At 43.5% G+C, this 24,104-nt stretch overlaps 1 protein-coding gene across 4 annotated transcripts in view; it reads left to right on the plus strand.

Annotated features, from left to right (window-relative positions):
* Positions 1-14,195: 14,195 nt before the first annotated feature.
* ARHGEF28 (Rho guanine nucleotide exchange factor 28) overlaps positions 14,196-24,104 on the plus strand; it is a 129,915-nt gene continuing 120,006 nt past the window's right edge. For 2 of the 4 annotated variants that reach the window (XM_075741170.1, XM_075741172.1), the window contains exon 1: positions 14,196-14,397. The gene's annotated coding sequence lies outside the window, so the exon portion shown is untranslated. The remainder of the gene's footprint in view (positions 14,398-24,104) is intronic. The other 2 variants (XM_075741173.1, XM_075741174.1) reach the window with 1 other exon arrangement.

Here is a 24,104-nt window from a genome sequence, read left to right on the forward strand (position 1 = left end):
TTCTTGTCTTTTAGGATATCCATGTACTACTTTTCATTGTGTGGCTTATTCCATGACCTTTCAGTAGTGCTTGGAGTTGAAGGTTGACATTTCTTTTGGCAGCCTAGTGTTCCATGGCTTGAGAACCACTGACCTTGACATCAAACATATTCTTAATTCTTACTGACAATATTAACATCTAAAGTATCCATTGCAGTGCCTTGAAGTTTGATGTGTGGCTAGCAGAATTGTAGGAAGAAGTTAAGATTAAATTAGCAGATTATTTTGATCTGAGTGGGAGATAAGGATTTGATGGATGGACTGTTTGGTGGATGAGAAATTGGTTGGATGGTCGCATCCAGAGGGTAGTGGTCCACGGCTCATTGTCCGGATGGAGATTTGTGACAAGTGCTGTCCCTCAGGGGTCCATATTGGGACCAGTACTGTTTAATATCTTCATCAATGACATAGACAGTAGGATTGAGTGCACTCTCAGCAAGTTTGCAGACAAGACCAAGCTGTGGTGCTCTTGACACACCTGACGGACAGGATGCCATCCAGAGGGACCTGGGTAAGCCTGAGAAGTGGGCTCATGTGAATCTCATGAGGTTCAACAAGGCCAAGTGCAAGGTCTGGCACATGGTTTGGGGCAGCCCCCAGTATCAGTACAGGCTGGGGGAGGAAAGGATTAAGAGCAGTCCTGTGGAGAAGGACTTGGGGGTGTTGGTGGATGAAAAGCTGGGCGGGAGCCAGCAATGTGCTCTCGCAGCCCAGAAAGCCAGCCATGTCCTTGGCTGCATCAAAAGAAGTGTGGCCAGCAGGTCGAGGGAGGTGATTCTGCCCTTCTACTCCACTCTCATGAGACCCCACCTGGAGTACTGCGTCCAGCTCTGGGGGCCCCAACATAAGAAGGACATGGAGCTGTTGGAGCGAGTCCAGAGGAGGGCCACAAAGATGATGAGATGGCTGGAGCACCTCTCCTATGAAGACGGACTGACAGAGTTGGGGTTGTTCAGCCCAGAGAAGAGAAGGCTCTAGGGAGACCTAACTGTGGCCCTTCCGTACTCAAAAGGAGGCTTATAAGAAAGATGGGGACAGACTTTTTAGAAGGGCATGTAGTGACAGGACAAGAGGTAAGGGTTTTAAACTAAAAAGAGGATAGATTTAGATACATTTAAATGTATCTTCCTTTAAATACAAGGAAGACATTTTTTACAATGAGAGTGGTGAAGCACCGGAACAGATTGCCCAGAGATGTGATAGATACCCCATCCCTGGAAATATCCAAGGTGAGGTTGGACAGTTGGACTCTGAGTAACCTGATTTGGTTGAAGGTGTCCCTGCCCATGGCAGGGGGGTTGGACTAAATGACCTTTAAAGGTCCCTTCCAACCCAAACTATTCTATGATCTTATGGTAATTTGAGTTATTATGACGTTTACCATTCATGTTGTTCTACCAAGTGAGTTTGCAGAGCTGGAAGCAGGTGCGAGACACAAATGGAAATCTGATCAAAACATAGAAAAACAAATGCTATTTAAGATCTTAATTTCTAACAAGACTACTACAATGAAATTTTTAAGACTTTCATCTGACTGGCCAACTGATTTTCTGCTACTTGAGTAGAAGCAGCCAGTTGTATTATGAGTTCTACTGGATTACCTTATGCTCCAGAATCTAATATTTTGAAACATTAAGATGGAATGTGAACTGAAACAGTTAGGATAGTTAATTGTGCATTGGATTGGAAGGGAGGTAATGCTGGGTGTCCTGTTTGGGGAAAGAATATTCTTGATATATTCTGCTTATATAGAAAAGTGGGGATTTATTGCACATAACATTTTCCTTGACTTCTAAGTCATTTGGGAATTACCAGGTTGATTTGTCTTTGAAATATAGTTAATAAATTATACTAGGAAATAGCTACAAAAAGTGTGCCTATTACTTTTTTTTTACATCCTTTATATAGGAAGAATTTTTGCAGCTGTTCATTGGAAAGCGGGAACACATCCCCACCCCTGAATATTGTTGTGGCCCAGGAGCACAATTAGCATGGAGGGTTGCAGAAAAGAGCCTTCTCTAATGGAATGCAACCAGAAATAGACTGGGTTTCAAAAATATTAAATTCAGCACTTCTCTTTCCTGTGTTCAGCCACCTGAATTACAGGGGAGAAAGGGAGAGATGAGCTGGTTGGTTACTTGATTGTTTTTATCAAGCCTTCAACTGAACATTTCCCAGGAAAGGTACAGATCTCTTTTCCCTGGACTAATTCTGCTAATGATCACTTATATGTTCTAAATTCTTGAGGGTAAATACCTTTGTATTTCAACAGTTACACTTCGAAGACCATGGTGCTAGAATTTACTGAATTGTCTTGCTCAAGTTGTTCAAAGCAGAGTAACTAATGATGATAAAATACTGAAATATTTATGGTCTAACATTATGATTGAGCTATATAGAGTGTTTCAAAAATGAGAAACTGAAAGAAGCTTATAAAAACGAGAGTCAGCAATGACATCGGTCCATTGCTTGATGAGGTTGGTCACCTCACAAATAGGGATGCAGACAAAGCAAAGAAGTTTAATGCCTTCTTCACCCCTGTCTTCAACATCGATGATGGGTCCTGGGACCCCTGGAGCCCTGTGTTGGAAGACCATGACTGGGGGGATGATAAACTCCCAACTGACCCTGAACTTGTTTGAGACTTTCTGCTCCAGCTGGATGCGCATAAATCTGTGGGACCTGGTGGCATTCATCCCAAGGTACTGAAAGAGTTGGCGGATGTCATTGCGGGACCTGTCTCCATTTTTCAATGGTCTTGGGAGTCCAGAGAGATCCCAGTCAACTGGAAGCTAGCAAATGTCCAAATTTTCAAGAAAGGAAAGAAGGAAGACCATGGTAAATACAGGCCTGTCAATCTCACTTCGGTGCCTAGTAAAATTATGGAGAAGGTTATTCTGGGACTTACTGAAAAACACTTCAGATACAACACAGTCATTGGTCATAGCCAGCACAGGTTCATAAGGGGAAAGTCCTATTTAACCAATTTAATCTCCTTTTATGACAAGGTGACCCATCTAGTTGACCAAGGGAAGCTAGTAGATGTGGTATTTTTTTATTTTAGCAAAGCTTTTGATATTGTGTCTCAAAGTATCCTTCTGGATAAACAGTCAAGCACAGGGCTAGACAAGTCCATAGTATATTGGTTGAGCAACTGGCCAGTGGGTCAGTCTCAAAGAGTTTTAGTAAATGGGATTACTCAGACCAGTCACCAGTGGGATTCCCCTGGGCTCAGTTTTAGGGCCAGTTCTCTTCAATGTTTTTATCATAGAATCATGGAATTAAAGAATTGTTTTAGTTGGAAAAGCCCTTTAAGGTCGTCAAGTTGAACTGTTAACCTAGCCCTGCCAAGTCCACAACTAAACCATGTCCCTAAGCACCACATCTATGCATCTTTTAAATACCTCCAGGGATAGTGACTCCATCACTTCCTTGGGCAGCCTGTTCCAATGCTTGACAACACTTTTGGTGAAGAAATTTTTCCTAATATCCAATCTAATCCTCCCCTGCAGCAACTTAAGGCCATTTCCTCTTGTCCTATCACTTGTTACTTCAGAGAAAAGACCAACACCCACCTGGCTACAACCTCCTGTCAGGTAGTTGTAGGGAGTGAGAAAGTCTCCCCTCAGCCTCCTTTTCTCCAGGCTAAACAACTCCAGTTCCCTCAGCTGCTCCTCATAAGACTTGTGCTTTAGACCCTTCACCAGCTTCATTGCCCTTCTCTGGACACGCTCCAGCACCTCAATGTCTGTCTTGTAGTGAGGGGCCCAACACGGAACACAGGACTCAAAGTGCGGCCTCTCCAGAGCCGAGTACAGGGGGACGATCACTTCCCTAGTCCTGCTGGCCACACTATTTCTGACACAAGCCAGGATGCTGTTGGCCTTCTTGACCACCTGGGCACACTGTTGGCGCATGTTCAGCCAGCTGTTGACCAACACCCCCAGGTCCTTTTCCACCAGGTGGCTTTCCAGCCACTCTTCCCCAAGCCTGTAGTGCTGCATGGGGTTGTTGTGATCCCAGTGCAGGACCTGGCACTCAGCCTCGTCGAACCTCATACAGCTGGCGTCGGCCCATCGATCCAGCCTGTCCAGATCCGTCTGTAGAGCCTTCCTACCCTCCAGCAGATCAACACTCCCACAAAACTTGGTGTTGTCTGCAAACTGACCGAGGGTGCACTCGATCCCCTCATCCAGATCCTTGATAAAGATATTAAAGAGAACTGGCCCCAGTACTGAGCCCTGGGGAACACCGCTTGTGACCAGCCACCAGCTGGATTTAACTCCATTCACCACAACTCTTTGGGCCCAGCCATCCAGACAGTTTTTTACCCAGCAAAGCGTACACCTGCCCAAGCCATGAGCAGCCAGTTTCTCCAGGATAATGCTGTGGGAAATGGTGTCAAAGGCTTTACTAAAGTCCAGGCAGACAACATCCACAGCCTTTCCCCCATCCACTACGTGGGTCACCTGGCCATAGAAGGAGATCAGGTTAGTCAAACAGGACCTGGCTTTCATAAACGCATGCTGGCTGGGCCTGATTGACTGGTTACCCTGTATGTGCTGTGTGATGGCACTCATGACGATCTGCTCCATAACCTTCCCCACCACCAAGGTCAGACTGACAGGCCTGTAGTTCCCTGGATCCTCCTTCTGGCCCTTCTTGTAGGTGGGTGTCACATATGGTAACCTCCAGTCAACTGGGACCTCCCTGGTTGGCCAGGACTGATAAATGATGGAAAATGGCTTGGTGAGCACTTCTGCCAGGTCCCTCAGTACGCTTGGGTAGATCCCACCCAGCCCCATAGACCTGTGTGTGTCTAAGTGGTGTAGCAGGTTGCTAACAATTTTCTCTTGGATTATGGGGGCTTCATTCTGCTCCTCATCTGTGTCTTCCAGCTCTGGGGGCCAGGTACTCCAGGATCAACTGGTCTTACTGCTAAAGACTGAGGCAAAGAGGGCATTAAGTACCTCAGCCTTTTCTTAATCCTTTGGCACAATGTTTTCCCCGGCATCCAATAAAGGATGGAGATTCTCTTTAGTCCTCCTTTTGTTGTTAATGTATTTATAGAAACATTTTTTATTGTTTTTAATGGCAGTAACCAGATTAAATTCTAGTTGGGCTTTGACCCTTCTAATTTTCTCCATGCATAGCCTAATGACATCTTTGTAGTCCTCCTGAGTTGCCTGCCCCTTCTTCCAAAGGTCATAAGCATTCTTATTTCTCCTGAGTTCCAGCCAAAGCTTTCTGTTCAGTCAGGCTGGTTTTCTTCCCTGCCAGCTTGTCTTTTGGACATGGGGACAGCCTGCTCCTGCAACTTTATTTCCTTCTGGAAGAGTATCCAGCCTTCCTGGACTCCTTTGCCCTTCAGGACTGCCTCCCAAGGGACTCTGTCAACCAAGCTCCTCAACAGGCCAAAGTCTGCCCTTTGGAAGTCCAAGGTGGCAGTTCTGCTGACCCGCCCTCCTTACTTCTCCAAGAATCCAAAACTCTGTCATTTCATGATCACTATGCCCAAGATGGCCTCCAACCATCACATCACCCACAAGTCCTTCTCTGCTTGCCAACAACAGGTCCAGCAGGGTGCCTTCCCTAGTTGGCTCACTCACCAGCTATGTCACAAAGTTATCTTCCACATACTCCAGAAACCCCCTGGACTGCTTCCCCTCTGTTGTATTGTATTTCCAGCACACGTCTGGTAAGTTGAAGTCCCCCTCAAGAACAAAGGATAGTGATTGTGAGACTTCTCCCAGCTGCTTACGGAATATTTCATCTGCCTCTTCATCCTGGTTGGAACGTCTATAACAGACTCCCACCATGATATGTGCCTTATTGGCCTTTATCCTGTTTCTTACCCATAAACACTCAACCCTGTCATCATCATCATCATTAAGCTCTAAACGATCAAAACACTCCTTAAGATACAGAGCCACCCTACCGCCTCTCCTTCCTTGCCTATCTTTTCTGAAGAGTTTGTAGCCATCCATTGCAGCACTCCAGTTGCATGAGTCATCCCACCATGTGTCCATGATGGCAACTGTATCATGGTTTTCCTGCTGCACAATGGCTTCCAACTTCTCCTGTTTGTGGCCCATGCTGCATGCATTGATGTAGATGCACCTCAGTCAGGCCATCTTTTTGAGGGGAGAAGCCCTAATTCCTACCTGGCCGTTCTCACACACTTCCATGGTTTTTAACCCATCAGTAACCCTTGTGTCTGCTGTTGCATGGTTCTCCATCTCCTACCTTCACTGAGATGTCAGACCAAAATACCTCACTAGCACACTGTCCCACAAACACTGGTGTGCCTCCTCCAGGCTTGTCTCTTGTAAGCCTGGTTTTAGTCTCTTCCCCCTTCAAATCTAGTTTGAAGCTCTTTTGATGAACCCTGCTAACTCCTGTGCAAAAATCCAATTATAAATGATCTAAACACAGGAATCGAATATACATTAAGTAAGTTTGCTGACAATACTAAACTAGGAGGAGCTGTGGACTGCTTAGAGAGTAAAGAGGCCTTACAGAGAGATCTGGATAGACTCGAGAGGTGGGCAATTGCCAACCATATGAAATTTAACAAGATCAAATGCCAGAGTCTCCACCTGGGAGGGGGTAATCCTGGTTATACATACAAATTGGGGGATTGGAGGCTGGAGAGCAGCCCCACAAGAAGAGGTCTGGGGGTTTGGGTTGATGGCAAGTTGAATATGAGTCAACACTGTGCCCTGGCAGCCCAAAGGGCCAACCGTGCCCTGGGCGCATCAAGCACAGCATCGCTGGCTGGTCAAGGGAGGTGACTGTCCCACCCTGCGCTGCACTGGTGCGGCCCCTCATCCACTGCTGTCTGCAGTTGTGGGCGCCTCAATGTAAGGAGGACATCAGACTACTAGAGTGTGTCCAGAAGAGAGTGACCAGGATGGGAAAGGTCTTGAGGGTAAGACTGAAGAGGAGCAGCTGAGGTCACTTGGTTTATTTAGCTTGGAGCAGGCTGAGGGGTGACCTCATCACAGCCTACAACTTCCTCAAGGGTGGACAATGGAGAGGAAGTGCTGATCTCCTCTCTCTCGTGACCAGTGACAAGACATGAGGAGGAGGAATGAAGCTGCATCAGGAGAATTGGGCATTGGGAAAGGGTTCTTCACTGAGAGGATGGTATGTCACAGGAGCAGGATCCCCAGAGAATCACGGCACCAAGCCTGTCAGAGTTCAAGGAGCATCTGGATGAGGCTCTTAGTCATATGGTTTAGTTTTAGGTAGTCCTATGAGGAGCAGGGAGTTGGACTTGATGATCCTTGTGGGTCCCAACTTCAGCTATTCTATGATTCTATGAAAAAACTCAGTAGTTTAAGTGGGACCACATATTGTGTGTGTGTGTGTGTACTTTATATTTGGATTCAGAAAACTGGTGTTACCCCCATTACCTTGTTAAGGCTTACTGAAGACAAACAAGATGTTGTCAGACTGTGGCTCTGAAGATGACTCCCTCAGATTTAACTAGTTGGATCAAAATAAGGTCTGGAATGGAGTTCTGGAGAACTCACTTCCTTGCGTGCTCTCTCTGGGAAGTGGCTCTGACCTCTTCTGTTCTTCAGAAGGCAAAATGTAGTCTCATTAGCAGTTACACCCCACTGATTTTGTTCCTCTCTGCATGCGTAATTCTTGGGTTTGTGTGTCTCTAGTATACACTGAGAAAAAGAGGCTGCTTCCTCCAGTGTAAGTGAGAAGCAGTATTTCCACACTTCATTTGGCAGGAGTGGAGTGCTAACGTAACCATGGGGATATTTAATTGTCAACCCTGTCTTTGCCTTTCTGCTCAGGGAGTTGATGTGTGGGAGTGGAGGGTGAAGATGGCTACTAGACGAGCTCCCAAACCTCAACTGTTTTGTGAATTATGATGCTGTTTCCCCATCTGAAAGGGAACTTAGGATCTGGTAGGTTTGTTGCATCACTATCTGAATTTACAAAAGATGTTAAAGCTGCTCTTATGAAGAGCATATACATACTTCTATTTTTTCCCTGCATATCTTTCAATATCAAATGAAGTGAAAATAGGTGATGGTTAGCTCTGACTCTTGGAGATCTGGATTGATCAGGTATTTGGTTTCATCTACTATTGCTGGCTTTCTCTGTACTACCGATTAAAAATTATTTTGTCCCTTATTACTTCTTAGACATGGTCTTTTTGTTGCACTGTAGTTGAACTGGTTCCATTTAAAGACTTGGTGGTTGGTCTTGGAAGGCTTCTAAAACTGAAACAGTTTTATTTAATAGACATAGTTGTCCTTAGGTGGTTACAAAATTTACTACAGTTTTCTGGGTGAATTAAAAGAATGGAATATACTTTTCTCCCTCCTAAATGGAACACTTTCTCATTGTTTGCCATCATCATCTGCCACTTTTACAACAATGCTCTCAAGTAATGTGAGGCTATTAAGTGACCATTTGAAAAGTCATTTCACAACCCCATGCTTGTTTCACCATTTATAAAATACCAGAAGTGTGTCATTTTAATGCAATAAGTTTCAACACCTGCAAATAGAAAGACAAGCAGGATGGGGAATGGAGTGTGCTTGCTCTCTTATTTAGCATTATTAGCTGCACCTGTTTTTTGATAAGCCATTAAGAATTTCAGTGATGATGTCATGTGTAGCATCTACCAGGTGGCATTTTTTTAGATTATGTTCACTTTCTTACACAATTTAGGGGTTACGCATTCTGTGGGTGCAGAGATCACAACGGTGGGTTTGGAGGATTCCTTAATACTCAAGCACACAGAGAGTTTGGTTCCTAAATTTCTTTACTGTTTTACATATTACTACAAACCACCTCTAACAAAGGAAGTATACTTATGGTTAGTAATTAGATACATATTACAAGTTCCTACAAAATTGTTACCTGGAAAGCTAATGAACGTTTCAACAGTTATGGTAATCACTATTAATAGTAATCAATAACAAAGCAGGTATATATTTCAGTATTACAGGCTATAAAAAAGTACCACTTGTAATGCAGCACATATGATTAATTACTTATAAACACATGTATAAACTGATCATAGAATTTGGGCCAATGAAACAGGTCCCAAAAGTGGGACCAATCAACAATGGTCAACGTCTTGCTTCAAAGATGATCTGCATCACAGAGTTTGGAGGCAGCCAGGTGTCCCCAGCAAGGGTCCAATCTGTCTAGGAGATCTTACAGAAAAGGATGCGTACATGGGAAGTTTTCCCAGAGAGAGGCTTCATTTTGGGTAAAAAGTGAGTAATTTTTGTATTGAAGAGACATAAGAGGGCATAGGACACCACCACGTGGGACAGACAATAGAAAATTATGTTTTCTATTTTCTCAGACCAGTTTTTATTTTTTCAGGCTGTTTTCCTGGTCTTTCAGTTAGAACAGACAACAACATTTACCATTTCCTACTTTCTCAGGACATTTTCCTGTTTTTTTTCCAGGCCATTTTTCACCATTGCAGATGATATGTTGCTGTTACATTTCCTTGCTTTTGTGCATATCAAGGGTATCTCAGGATATCTCCAGTTTCTTGGTGCCCAGCTGCACTTCAAAGATGTGCTTCTCAAGGATGCTCTGGTTCCCAGGCTGGCAAGTACTTTCTTGGTCAGTATTTCAGCAGACATCATCTTCTGTCCAGTGTCTTTCCCCTTCTAACCAGATCATCTTTATTGCTGCTCCCATCAGAGTGCCAACAGCATGTGAAATAAGACAGCTTGGGTCAGGTTTTTGAAATTTACTTGATATAATAAATATATAACTTTTAAATAAACTTGTCTTGCTGAATAATATAAAATATGATATTTGAAGGCAAAATTTGTTCTCGATTTTTTTGTTGTAGAAAATATTAATGTTCTTGAGTAGTTTTGGCATTGTGCATCATTAACCTTTAGTGGAAGGGGCTGAGTGATATTATTTGTGAAAATGTACTGGTAATGGCAGTTGCTAAAAGGGTGCTCTACAAAGCATAAAGTATTTGACAGAGAAAATGATAAGATGTGAAGGGAATGAGCAATGCTGTGGAAGTGTAATATTGAATTGACTAATAAACCAAGCAATTTCTGATTGATTGATTGATTGATGTGGCAGGAAGTGCTGTGAAATAGATGGATATAAAAGAAGATGGAAATATTCTTGCTGTACATGTACCAGGCTGAGTTCCCCCATGACTTAGTACATGAGCCGTCACAAGAGAGTTATTTAAGTTCAATTACTGTCTCAAGGTGTGCGCTTACTCTAGTCCTCAAATGAAATAGGTTCCTACTTAGAGTAGTCACTTTTATTTAATCACTGATAGAATTCTGGAGTTGAGACAGCGTAAACCAGTTCTTGTGCTAGCAACAGTAAACGGAAACATTACACATTTAAAATCTGAAATTTTGATGCAGAATACATGTCTTGACGCTTTCTGATCATTCAACCTTCTGTCAAGGATTTCTGCTTTAGGTTTGAAATGTCACGAGTTTGACTCAGTGTGAAAGAGTGTGCTGCGCTAAGAGAAATTTTGAGCACATTAGGGCAGGCTTGAGACATCACTTAATTAAAAAAAGCAAACAAAGAAATAAAGCATACCCCTTCACAGATTCAAATTTTTTTTCTGACCCTGCCCAGACAAAGCGACCTCCTTATATTGCAGAAGTCCATCTGCATGGTGAACTTGGCATTGCTATTGCCAGCAAACGGCCATCATTAGTCTTCAGCCTTTTTCACGCCTCTGCATTTAAAAGCAAACAAAAAGGGTTTGTAATGGCTCTAACAAGGTTACAGTTGCAATACCGACCTGAAACATTTTCAGGTTGCTCTGGTTAACCACAGCCTACCTTTCACTGACATTCTGTGCTCGGAGCCTGTAACCTAACCTACTGAAATACTGCAAAACAAAGAAGTCAGAGGTTTTATGGAAAAACATAAGATTTTATAGTATATTGCAGTTTATGATTTAAAATACAGATTTTGTAGCTACAGAGCAAATTTTCAGCTAAGATCACACACATTTTACCCTTGAAAAATAGGCAAAACTAAAGAAACAAAAAAAGCCCCCATATGTAGTTTTCAAGACTTCTTCATTCACCGTACCCTTTAAAAATGAAGGAAAAGGCATATAGGAAATGTCAAAACACTGTGTTATAAAAAGATTTGAGTGTAAGTTGTGAGTTTAATCCTTATCTACATAGCTATTTGTACCTGCAATGACATTCTGATGGAAGAGGACTTAAAGTGGCTTGTCTACTTTTCTTTTTATGTGTTCAATGAGAATTATTTTGCTTTCTAGAGCTTACTGTACCATGACTTCTAACACCACCTTTGGTTTTCAGGCAAGGGTTATTTCTGCATTTTTCTTATTTCAGTAAGCATTTATTAAGAGTGTAATTTCAGAAGTTTACTTGGAGAATTTTCTCCAAGCTGTGTCACTTGGGGTGCCAGGGGGCTGAGAAGAGGAGGAGTAGGGTGAGGCATGGTAAGGAAGTACTAAGTAAGTAGTAGTAATATTAGTAAGCTCAAGAAGCCACCTCACTGCCTCCTTGCCTATGATGCTTTCCATTTCATGGTATTATTTTTTGCGTGTATGCGTTGAAAGGTAAGCATTCATCTAAACATTTCAGTTCTTATTAATTGAGGTAGTAGTTGGCAGATCACAGATTCCTTGCTTTAAGCTGTTCTTAATAACCAATCTATTCAAGCAGAAACCATTCTGCGCATCATTAAAAACTGAGTAAACATTAGTCAGTGACATGTAAGTCCTGGGCAACAGTGATTACTTTGATGGCAGGATGTTCTATCTGATCTGAAGACAGTCTCTGAAGGTATGTGTTTTTTTTTTTCCTTTGATATTTGAATGTGGTCTAGCAAATTTTACTTGTCATATTGCATGCATAGTCCCAACACATAAAAAAAGCTTACCTAAATCCTTGTTTGCATGATAGAAATGCAAGAGGTAGCTTCCTCTGGAATTGAGGTTTAAGTCCATATCTTACAGTAATACTTCATAGTGTTGGAAATTATGTAAATTAAATTACAACCCCTAATTAGTTAATTACATAACCCTTTCAATTAGGAAAATCTGGAACTGAAATCCTGAGGGTCTCCACCTGCTGTAGATGCACTTATGCTTGTCTTCTTTTCTTGGATAGCTTTCTGTATTCAGTGGTAAGTGAACACAGCAACTGAAGTAAAGCAATCTTTATGTATGCTTCTGGTAAAGTATGCTGGGGCTGGATGTAGAGGAAAGGTTCTGTAAGATGGTTGCAAGCCATCCCTAACCTAGCTGCACCCCATCAACTTGTATCTCTTGTTTTTTCTCCTTGCAAATTTAACTTTCAAAAGTCCTTGTTGCACCGTTGCCAGTGGGTATATTACCTTTTCAGTCTCATTGTTGTGGACTTGTTCTGGACTTGTTCTGACAAGTACAGCAGAGAAAGTCCCTGCTTCCTTGTGCTCTGTGCAGATGTTTGTCTGTGTGATGAGCCACCCAAAGCAAACCAATGAAAAGTTTCAAATTTTAGACATGGACACACACCATGTAAACCCATGAAACTTGCTGAAACACAAGGGGTGATGGGGTTTTACTGGCTTCTTTCTCTTCTTCAGGGAGGTACCTTCATGACCTGTGCTCTAATATAACTCCTTTTTAAAAATGCTAGTGAAACTATCGTGTGTTTAGACGGGTGAAGGTAAGTGAATTAGGTTTAATTGCATTAAAGACATGTGGTAAGAACACAATAACTGAGAAGCTTCAATTTTTGATTATGAAATGTGAGTTGGGTTGTGATCTTGTGCTCCTAACCAGGAACTTTCAGTGTATTTACCAGCTTGGCTATAGCTTTTCTATTAATTGAATATGCAACATGTAGGCCTTTGAATATCAGCTAAGGAAAATGTCAGTGTGAATTGTGTTGCTGTTTCCTATGTACAATTTTTTTTAAAACTATCAATACAGTCAACACATATTATTAAAGTTAATGTGTTTACTATTCTTATTTCAAGTCGTTTTCAGTGGTTAAAAGTCAGGACTTGCAACTATCCTTGTGGGTATGGGAGAGGAGTATAGGATGGAAAAGAGGTATGGCAATAGAGCATGCTTTCATCTCACAAGATACTCTCAGAGGACTTGGATTTTTTTTTTTACTATTGGCTTAATCAATTTTAAATGGGGCAACAGCCGCCTTACCTACTTAACCCTAATACTTAGACCCAGCTTAAGCTCTAATTCTGGACTGAACAGATCCACCTGTCTCATGTTTTCTCTTCCTCTGATTACCTTTATTCTCTGTTTCCCAGGTATTTGGGATACTAAGGAAATATACATCTTCCTAGTGTTCCCGTCGCTGCTTCACAGTAAACGGTAATTCTTTCACACATTGCTTACAGCACTTGCATAAACTTTCATCCCCACACCATTGTGCTAAATGCCGCTGTTACAAAGAAAGTATGCTGTGCACCTGCAGCAAACAGGTCATGAATTAAGTTGCAGTGCAGCGAGAGGGAACTTGGTAAGTCCCTACCCCCAATCTGATACTCAACACCACATCTTCAGTGCTCTACTGTCCTTACTGGTGAAACAGGTTGTCAGAATAAGCTTAGGGAGTCAGCATTATAAGATGATTTTAAGGATAGCTGAAGTTATGTATTGTGTATGTCCAGCAGCTGAAAAGCCAAAATATGGTGTGGTCTGTCGGGACCAGTGTACTATGCCGCATGAAACATGTCTGGAGCGTCCGGGCAGCAGTGTGATCCATCAGCCCCTTGCGTGGGCAGCGCCCCGCTGAGTGCTGCGGGCTCCGGGACCGCGGCCCGACGGGCGGGGAGGAGGGGAGGGCTCCGGCTGCTGCGCGGGGGTGCCGCGGGCTGCCCCCCGACCCCGCCTGCTCCGCCGGCAGGCTCGCACCCCGACGCCTGCAGCCGCGCTCCGGCCGGGAGAGGGCAGCGCTCCCCTCCGAAAGGCGCTGGGGCCGGTGCTCCCCCTCCCGGGGCCGGGGCGCCGTCGGGGCCGCGCAGTGCTCCCCGCGGGGGTGCCGCCTTCCCGCCCGCCCCGTCGAGCAAGCGCGGCTACGGGCACCGGTGGGGCGGGCTGCCACCCGCGGCTGCCTCGTCCCCGGCGGAGACGGGCTGCCTCGGGGGCCGCTCCCGGGGAGCCGGGCAGCAGCCTCCCCCTTGCCCGGGGCCATCACAGCGCGGCTTTGTTCCCTCGCCCCGCGGGCTGCCGGGGCCCGGGGGCGGTGCATCCGCGGGCCCGGGCGCGCCCCGCTGGGCTCCCGCAGGGACGGCCCCGGCGGCGGGTCGGCAGCGCCGCCTCCTTCCCCGGCAGCGCGGGCGGCGGCGGCAGAGCCTCGCCCGGGACGCCCCGCGTAGGTAAGGCGGCCGCTGCCCTCGGGGCGGAGGGGCGAGCCCTGCCCGCGGCACCTGCTGCCCGGCAGCCCCCGGCCCCGAGTGAGGGTGGGCGTCGGGGCGGGGGCCGGGGGCGGCGCTGGGCTGGGGGCGGCGGGTGGCGCTCTCCCTTCTCCGGGGCGCGACGTCAAGCCCCGGGGAGCTGCGGCGTTGGCGTTCTGCGGGCTGAGCCGCGGTCCTGCCGCCGGTGTGCGCGGTGCGCCCGGGCGGGCTTCGCTCGTGTCCGGGGAAAACGTTTCCCGTGGGCTGTCAGTTACCTTTCAAAGTGCCACAGTAGGGGAAAGGGAAGATTTTTTTTTCTTTTTTAATATATATGGGTTTTTTTCCCTTTTTTGTTCATTGTTTTGCCGTAAGATCGTCTCGTGTTTTTTCACTCCCTAAGTGGACAAGGTATTTGGTTTTAATCATGAAAGTGCTTGCCTTTTTTGGCCGGAGCAAAAGAAGTTTTAAATGTGTTTACTTTAACTTCTTTAACAACCAAAAAATGTAAAGGAAATGAAAACATTTCTAACGGTAAAATTCCAAGAAACAACTTTCCAAGCAGTCCTTGGTAGCATTTTGTTGGGACACTGGTCTGTGCACCTTAAGAGTTGCACAAGTTTTCAACCTGGACAGTGATTCTTGTACAGAAAAAAGGCTCCAACGTGCTTTTTCATTTTTATGGACTTACTCCTGCTTCTGTATTTGATCCTGTACAAAACCGGAGGTAGTTCTCCTGATTGCAAGGCACGCGAATGTGATAGAAAGTCTAATAGACGACACAAGTTTTTTTCTGTTGTAGAGATAATTTGCTCTCTGCCACGCTTTGTGGAAATAGGATTTCAGAAGGCATTTGAGTAAGAGGGATTTTTCCACATAGGTAGCAAATGAACTGTATTCTGTGAATTCAGTATGAAAAATTGACAGGACAAAATCTGGTGAAAAGATTTGAGTACTTAAGTGCTTTTCTTTTTCCAAAGTGGTGTTTGAGTATCAAGTGCAACAAAGAAAGTGATCACGTAGATGTATTTTAATAATAGTCTACCAGGAAACTCATCTGGCCTTCTCAGTTGACTCGTAAATCAGATATGTCTGCCAACATTTTGTTATGTAATGTCAGGGAGGAGTATTCCTTTTCTCGATCCGAAACTGCTGCTGTTATTCAAGAGAAGTTCCCATTGTCTCCCCTGAGAATAGTTCCTTTGTGGGGCCACATCAGAAGGGTATGGTGTGTGAAATGGACCGACATTCTTTTCATCTGAATAACACTTGTAAGAAGAATTTGTACCAGGATATAGGAAGCATAGCCTATGACTCAGAAGATCCAGTTCCAATTTTTGGTTTTGCCAGCCAAACCCCAACTCTCTGGATTGCCACACATCAGCCAGTTGGCACCTACACATCATGATTTCCCATTTGTAGGTGAGGGATGTGGTAATCTCAAGGCAGGAACATACATTCTCTGTGCCTTCTACAAATGAGTCTTTTAGGTGCTAAGGTGCTAACTAGAACAGCAAGCAGAATGTGTATCACCATGCATGTTTGTGCCCAAGTACTGAAGCTACAGAAGTCTTTTGCATCAGGAATTTTCATACTTTTTGACTGGAGCACTCCTTTTTTTTTTCTCTTCTGTATTAGCTTGAATATTACCACATCTGTAGCATCTTCACACCCCCTCTCTCAGAAATGTTTTTGGAATTTTTCTGAATGTTGTCTGCTGAAATTCTTCAAAAATTACAGAATTTTCAAAAATGTACAGATTTTCCTACTGACTCATTGAGCTGTGTGAGTTGTATCTTTCAGGCTTATCATCATCTCTTAACGGCTGTAGAGTTTGTTGTGCGGTTCTAGGTGTTCATGAACGTGGAATGCAAATTACAAAAGTGTCATTAAACACACAGTATGTCCCCTAGCTTTGTTCGTTAGTCATAGCAGTTTGGTGGATGGCCAAGCCTGAGTGATGAGTGTCACAGATAGCATTGGAGCATGCATTTGAATGCATTTGTAGAACCAAACATTTCAGGTCCACTTCTTTGCTCCCCTGTCAGTAAACAGTACAACTGTGCGATAAGAACTCTTTAAAGAGTTTGCTTTTGCTCTAGTCTCATGGCTTCACTGTGCCCAAACTACGGGGTATTCAATTCTAAATTAAAAAATTCATTATTGTAGAGCTACTATCTCTGTCAAAATGGGTGTTAAAAGGAGTAAGGGAGATGAGACAGATGTCTGGCGATGGTGTCAAACAGATTTTATTTTGTTTTTGTGACCTTACATATAAATGTGATTTTATTTTTGTCTTTCAGTAATATATAACCCATGTTTCAGATTTCTAAGGTTTCTAAAATCTAGAGCCCCATTTTATTTTTAGTTGAAATGAAAATGCTACATTAAGAATGTTAATACAGGAATGTGTAAAGAGTACATTTTGCCAACCTCAGGAGCAGGCTTCTGTCTAAGAGGCATTTTTCTAGAGTGTTTTTGTGTTTTAAAACCTAAATCTATTTTTAAAAGGTTAAAAAATGTGACCCTTTTTGGAGACTCTAAATATTTTCCCTGCTAAGGAGCACAAAATGGCTGTGGCTTCAACAAATTAAAGAAATATGATAGCCGTGAATGGGGTGATGTTTTTTGGAGGAAGATTTAAGTTTCTTTTTTGTCTCAAATTATTGAAAGGATAGATTTTGAAAGGTGTTTAGCTGCATTTCTTCTGTTCACTTGCTTCATGAACCACTAATGTGTGGTGAAGTAATCAACATTAGTGCAGGCTGCTTCATGATAAATTTAAGAGGCAAGGGTTTATTTTACCTCTCAGTTTGAATACTGTTAGAAGGCAGTAAGTGAATGTGCTTGTGAAGCTGCTAGCTGAGGGTTATGCTTTGTCCCCTGCATATCCCCCATGCTCTAGATGTTCAGGAGAGCCAAGTGTAAAAATGAAAGATGATGTCAAAAACCTTGGCTGTAAAGGTCTAAAACTCTGGCTTTGGGAGTGTGGTATTTATTATGTGTGTATTTTCAGCTTGCTGCTTTTTTCCTTTCATTTAATTCCTCCAAGGTCTTTTAATCAGCAAGGATCCGCATGTAAAAGAGTGTTCTGTACCATGTTAGACATGATTGCTGGTCAGCACGGCTCCTGGTGCTTGGGAAGGTGTGAGTGAACCTTTAGGTATATGTATGTAACTTAACTCAGATGGAATGTGTAAATTCAAAAATACAGTTTGGTTCAGTTGCCATGCTTGTTGAGAGGAAGCAGTGGGATGAACATTGTGAATGGAAACTGGCTGGTCTGTGAGCACCATGATGGAATCTCACTGTTTTTGAAGAGTTTTTTAAGATCTGAGAAGCTAAAATACAGTATGTACAGTAATTTGTATCCATCTTAGAGGCTGTCCTGTGGGCTGATGTGGCATCTACCTCCTATGGACTATTGCACAGTAAAAAATAATAAAGCAGTGAAAATGGTGATGTGTAATACGGTCATCCAGTGGAAGAGAGCTCGGTAGAAGACCTCTTAATATGTGTGTGCTGCTAGACTTTTACAATGAACAAGGTATTTTGCTTAGACAAGGATGTTAGATTTTAAAGCATCAGAAATGATGCTCTGGAGATTCCTACCTACCTTTCCTTGGCTTCTGGGTGGGACACATCCTTGCTTTCCTGTTGCTCCAGTTGATCAGAAATAAAGATTTAATGTGCTTGTCTTGATGGTGGTAATAAGATGGTAATTCTCAGTGTTTTATAGACATGAGTTTGATTATGACCATCACCAAAAAGAAATATAATTAAAAAAGGAAAAATTTAATTCCAAGGCACCTGTGAAGCATCATTGGGGATTTAATTTACATAGCTTGACAGTTTTGATGTTCAGTCATTGGTTTACAATTTATGAAACAGCAGTAGTGGTCTGTGGCACAGAGGTATGGGATTATGGTCTGAAAGGAGAATATAAGGAGTAGGGTTCAAAGACCTATGTTTTGTTTGCTTTGAACTGATACATGTGTCACCCAAATTCGGGAATGAAAGAAAACTCCTTAACACCAATTTAGCATTAAGAAGCAGGGGTTTCCTTTTATTGCAGCGCTGGGTGTCAGGAGGATAGTTCCTCAAATCAGGCACACCTAACATTGGTTCTCTTGTCATATTTATACACAAATGTTACAAAGATTACAAAGTGGTACACTCCCCATTACAGTAATTGGTTCATATTTCTTCGCCTAGTATGCAAACTAGAACGCATGCTCAGTTCCTTTCTCCGCCTCTATCTTTTGAGTAGGTGGTATAATTTGGGTAGGGGGCTTATGGGTCGGTGGTCGTGGGGACCCTGGCCCAAATGACCTTTCCCCTAGTTTCTCAATATTTCAGTGTTGGTAATTGTTTGCTATACGCCTCAGAAAGATTATTATTATTATTATGTTGCTGGAGGCAATTAATGTCCTCCCTTTTGCAAAGTATGTACATAAGGACCTTGAAGTGTCTTGTAGCTCCTCCTTTTTCTCATGATGTGTAGCAGGTGCTCATTCTAAGAATTGTTAGCCTTCTACCTAAAGTAATAATGAATAGTTTCTTATCACATATAATACAAGCAGGCCTTCGTTACAGGCCTTTCTTTTTGGCTACACATGGAAGAGAAGTATGAAATATTGATGGACCAAGGCCAGCTGTATGAAGTTGAACAAGGCTGAGTGCCAGGTCCTGCACTGGGGTCACAACTACCCCAGGCAATGCTAGAGGCTTGGGGAAGAGTGGCTGGGAAGCTGCCTGGCAGAAAAGGACGTGGGGGTGTTGGTCGACAGCCAGCTGAACATGAGCCAGCAGCGTGCCCAGGTGGCCAAGTAGGCCAACAGCATCCTGGCTTGTACTAGAAATAGTGTGACCAGCAGGAGTAGAGGAGTGATTGCCTCCCTGTGTTCAGCTCTGGTGAGGCTGCACCTCGAGTGCTGTGTTCAGTGTTGGGCCCCTCACTACAAGACAGGCATTGAGGTGCTGGAGCGTGTCCAAAGAAGGGCAGTGAAGCTGGTGAAGGTTCTGGAGTACAAGTCGTATGAGGAGCGGCTGAGGGAACTGGGGCTGTTTAGCCTGGAGAAAAGGAGGCTGACCTTCTTGCTCCCTACAACTACCTGACAGGAGATTGTAGCCAGGTGGGTGTTGGTCTCTTCTCCCAAGTAACAAGTGATAGGACAAGAGGAAATGGCCTCAAGTTGCTGCAGGGGAGGTTTAGGTTGGATATTAAGAAAAATGTCTTCACTGAAAGGGTTGTGAAGCATTGGAACAGGCTGCCCAAGTGATGGAGTGTCCATCCCTGGAGGTATTTAAAAGATGTATAGATGTGGTGCTTAGGGACATGGTTTAGTTGTGGACTTGGCAGTGCTGGTTTAACAGTTGGACTTGATGATTTTAAAGGTCTTTTCCAGCCTAAACAATTTGATGATTCTACTCTGTGATTCTATGATCTTTCCTCCTGCCTACTGTTTGAGACTATGAAAAAGCTCATGTTTCTTACACATACTGAACTTAAGTAGGGAAAAATTGGCAGTGTGGCTCCTGCAATGGTTTTATTCTGTGTATTGCAATTATTCATAGAATCATAGAATGGTTTGGGTTGGAAGGGACCTCAAAGATCGTCTAGTTCCAACTCCCCTGCCACGAGCAGGGACACCCTCCACTAGCCCAGGTTGCCCAAAGCCCCATCCAACCTGGCCTTGAACACTTCCAGGGAGGGGGCATCCACAGCCTCTCTGGGCAACCTGTTCCAGTGCCTCACCACTCTCACAGTAAAGAATTTCTTTCTAACATCTAATCTAAATTGACCCTCCTTCAGCTTAAACCTATTACCCCTTGTCCTGTCACTGCACTCCCTGATAAACAGTCCCTCACCAGCTTTCCTGTAGGCCCCTTCAGGTACTGGAAGGCCGCAATTAGATCTCCCCGGAGCCTTCTCTTCTCCAGGCTGAACAATCCCAACTCTCTCAGCCTGTCCTCACAGGAGAGGTGCTCCAGTCCTCTGACCATCTTCGTGGCCCTCCTCTGGACTCGCTCCAACAGGTCCATGTCTTTCTTGTACTGGGGCCCCCAGAGCTGGATGCAGTACTCCACGTGGGGTCTCACAAGAGCGGAGTAGAGGAGAAGGCAGCCACAATTCTGTTTCTTTTATAAATACAGCAGTTTGTTAATTACTATGTAGAAAAAGACAGAAGAATAATCTAGAGAGATACTACGGCTATGATTTCTAGTTTCCTTTTTATTTTTCTTAATGAAGCTGTGAAAAACAATATATTTTATACTACTGCTTTTATTTTGCAGCCATTTACAAGGCTTGCACAAACTAGTCTAGTGCTACTTGAAGAGCCATAGAGGCTCCTTATGGCAGCAGCGGAGCCCTGAGTTAAGTCCATACGGGTGGTTGTTGGATCACAGGGCAGCATCAAAGCTAGAGTCCTGTCTTCACCTTCTCTGTGTCTTTCTCCCACAGTTACATGCTTTATTTACAGGGAAGAGGAGAAAGTCAAGTTAAGAGTTATAAGCCAGGTTGCTGTAGGATCAGGAAGTGTCCTTTTGTGTTTAGGAAGATGCTGATGATACACAGTAGGTGTTAGTACAGCCAAATAGTAGTCACAATGTTGGCTGAAGGGTCACCTTGTCAAACAGTAGAAATGCCTTTCTGCTGAGATTTAGATAATGCTTCCCTTATCTAATTTCTTTGGTGCGTACAGAGTAAAAAAGTTTGGTAACTGATGTCTTTTCCATTAAAATGCAGTTAAGTCAATACCTGTTGTTTTTATTTTCCATTGGTTTATTTCCGTATTGTGGTCCTTCTAACATGTCTTGATGATTGGGGAAACCATGCTATAAAATGCTAAAATTTGTAATGTTGGAAGAAATTGGATAGATGAGAGTCCCATAGTTGGCAACTGATAAATAAAATATTGGATGAGGAAGAGTGTTGGAGGGATTATTGAAATGTCTTGCATCTTTGATAAAACCTCAAATACTCGTTGATGTTCATCTCTATAACTTGAGCTGGTCAGGAGACCAGCAATACGATTTGACACTAGGTTTAAGGGGAGATTGTACCTTGGAAACAAAGTTAGTTAAAGAAAATTATTTTCAAGATTTTTTGTTCTTTTTTGTATGTTTACCTCTACTTGACTGAAAAGTATGCTGTATACTTTTTGGGGACCTGAGCAGCTCTTTGCCATATGGAGGAGGTGAGCAGTAGGGTGCACGTGATAGTGTCTCCTTCAGTCCCTTGCTCTGAAACGGAGGTTGCACAAGAGCTGCTTCGTAGCCAGAGCTGAGTATTTCCTCCCTACGTGCATCCTATTCTTCTTCCTGCCCCTCCCAGCCACTTCCAGCAGCCAAGCTCAGTTACTGTAAGCCCCTGATGGACGAAAGAAGTGAGCCATTCGTGTAAAGCTTTTTTCTAAACAACCTGCACTCTTGAGAGTGTGAGAAAAGCAGAAGAGGTCCCTTAGTGACATGTATTGGTTCTTCTGCAGAAAGCAAAAAGACTACCATTAAATACACTTTGTATCCAGGAAACACCATCATAAGCTGATTTGTCAGGGGAGCACATGTCAAAAGTACTGATCGTATTTCAACATAATTTGTCAGTGCTCTATGGAAAACATTGATTGCTTCAGATGAGCTAAATCTTCAGGTTATTTTTCCACTCAGCATCCATATGGAGCTAGATACTTAGTATTTCTGAACACGTAAGCTCCAATGGGATCCACAATGTGACACAAGCAAAGGGAGCTGAAGTCAGGATGACATCATCTCTCCAGTGAGTTGTGTTTGTATTATCCAATGCAAAAGAAGTTTATTCTATTGGTGGTGCAATGATAATCCCCCAAAGGAAGGGATGAATTATGCCTTCTTGTGCATGCTTGCAGTAGAATAGGTAGTCTAGACTGGATACCTGCCTTTCTTATTTTTGCAGAGCAGGATGTTGAGATACTTCTCTTGAGGCTCTGGAGGTCGAGATTGTCATATGACAGAAGTAACCAGAAGTATGTCTTATTCTGTTGGCATGGCATAATGGTTTGAATGTGCTCATATTTTCTTGCAGAGGAGATGGTGGAGTTTAGTTTGGATGTCTTCCTTTAAAGAGGGAGAACCACTGCAGGTGAAGGGGTTTTATGCAGCGGAACAGAGCAATGGTGTAAAACAGCTGGCTGGCATATCTCTCTTTTTAGCCAGCCAAGAAGTGACGTCCTGTATATACATAATCTGTGTGTGGCAGTAATTGTGAGCTGGTGACAGGTCTGGGATAGAAGTTAATGTGCTTCATCCATTCTGTAAGGTGACACTTGTGAAAAGCTCTGCCTTAAAATACTGCCTGTGGAATTAATGTTACGGTTTCTGAATTTCTCTTGTAACCCTGTTTTCTTCTGTACAAACAGGACTGTACTTCCCATGCTACTACTCTTAAAGTTGGGTTCAGGATGCTGTTGCTGGAAACTGCGGAGCTTTGTCTCTGTTTGTCAAAGCGAGACACCTTGGATTCAGCTGCAGGATAACTCCTCCCTCCACAAAAAAAAAAAAAAGAAACTCCTCCGTCTGAGTCTTGTCCCTGACTAGGCTGGCTGGAGTAGTGTTTGCCTTGATACCCTTTTCTTACAATATGAAAGATTTTTGGGTGTTTTTGACTGAACATTTGTGGCCAGTGATTTTGTAAAGGGTTTTGCCTTCTGTTTTAAAATCGTACTGAAGTCAAAGTACAAGAACGTAGGTACTTGTGAATGTAGATGAACTGATGGGCACCAGGAAATGAGTATTAACAAACTCGTGGTTTAAAAGGAGCGTGTGCTGGGGCGGTGGGTGAGTAATTTTTGGTTTTGATCGAAGCTGTGCATTTAATTTCTGCAGTTCGTAAGCAGAGAACTTCTCAAATCCTATCTGACTCAGCAGGCTGTATCTATGCATTAACAAGCAATGAGCTGCACAACCGTGTTGTTCTTGGAAACTGTTCAGCTGTAAAAACAAGGCCACATCTGAGCTGAGACAGCCTCCTCTTAAGACAGACTCTCATTTTTCATACCCTCTTTGAGCAAGTGGAAGAAGACTTGGGCATAGTTATTGAGCCCACCTTGGTGCTTTAAAGATGTGGAGTTGTTTCTGGTATGTTTTTATCATTTGACAGGAATGTTATTTTTAGAGTATGAATTTTGAGGATGTAGTGAGTTGGAAATATAATAACAGAAATTAGTTGCTGTGATGACTGTAATTATAATAATTGCAGAGATGACTTCTATCAGTAGCTTGCTGTTTAGGGTAGTTAAGGTGACCTGCTTTGGGGATATCTTCTGTGAAACTGCAAAAAGACGAGCACCAGACACTTGGGATATTGGTGTGGAGTAAAAGTTGCATAGTGAGGTCAAATTGCATTTTTTGCCTCTAGAGATAAGAAATGCTGCAATTCCCACTACTTCATTTGCTGCAGCTATGAATGTCTCAGCGGCTGGGCTCAGCCTGACCTGTTTTGTTTACTGTGTCTATTGTGTGAAAAGCACGCAGCATGTTAACTAAGAGCAGCCACCCCTCCTCCATCCAGCCTCACAAGGGCATCATTACACCAGCGTTTCCTCATTCTGGGGAAATTTGGGGCTGATAAGCTTAATATCCTTTTTTTGCTAATTCTGGAAGATGTCGACTTAGTTTTCAAACATGAATGGGGTTTAATGATATCAATACCT

Source organism: Balearica regulorum, chromosome Z, assembly GCF_011004875.1.
Source record: "Balearica regulorum gibbericeps isolate bBalReg1 chromosome Z, bBalReg1.pri, whole genome shotgun sequence".
Taxonomy (NCBI): Eukaryota; Metazoa; Chordata; class Aves; order Gruiformes; family Gruidae; genus Balearica; species Balearica regulorum.